Raw genomic sequence first — 749 nt, forward strand, 5'->3', positions numbered from 1 at the left:
GTAAACTCCAATCACAGGCGACCAGACACTCTGCTGTCAGCTTCCATGACTACCAACATTACAACTCCCCAGCTAAACACATCCCTTGAACAAAAAACCATGTCCAATAGTTGAAATAAAACACAGGTCACACACATCTTCAAGAATGGCAGTAGAAATGATTAATGAACCTACTATTTAATAACCTTGACATCAATTTGCCGTATAATCTTACACCATATTCTAAGGTTAAACCTAGTAATATCTCTGCAATAGAATAAGCTCCTCCCGATTACTTGCCTATATTTGAAAATACATAAGGGGAGCCGGGAGGCACTGTGCCCGCGCTCCTTTCAAAGATATACCTTGGCAGAAGCACTTGTATAAGGCCATACTCGATTTCGTCAATCTTATATTTGGCGTGTTTTATATTATAACCAACTTATAATTTATGTTCTCTAAATAAATACTGTTCCAAAATGCTAGCGCTTTGAGGACCTTTCGAAAAGGTACAATTTATTGATAATGTCAAATAATGAATTATTAGTGTTTAAGGGTTCCAGTAGCTGCATGACACAAGACAAGACTACAAATTGTAAGTGAAAAACATTTATGGTGAAGAGAAATGTGTTACATGCCATATTATTGTAAAAATATCAGAAGAAAGGATGGGAAAATCGATAACAATTTTGTTAACGCAATCGTGAGTATGGCGTCCACATCGTCTTCTGATCAACCTCGTGGTGAACATTATCGTGTATACTCAGACA

The sequence above is a fragment of the Schistocerca americana genome, chromosome 5, assembly GCF_021461395.2.
Source record: "Schistocerca americana isolate TAMUIC-IGC-003095 chromosome 5, iqSchAmer2.1, whole genome shotgun sequence".
Lineage (NCBI taxonomy): Eukaryota > Metazoa > Arthropoda > Insecta > Orthoptera > Acrididae > Schistocerca > Schistocerca americana.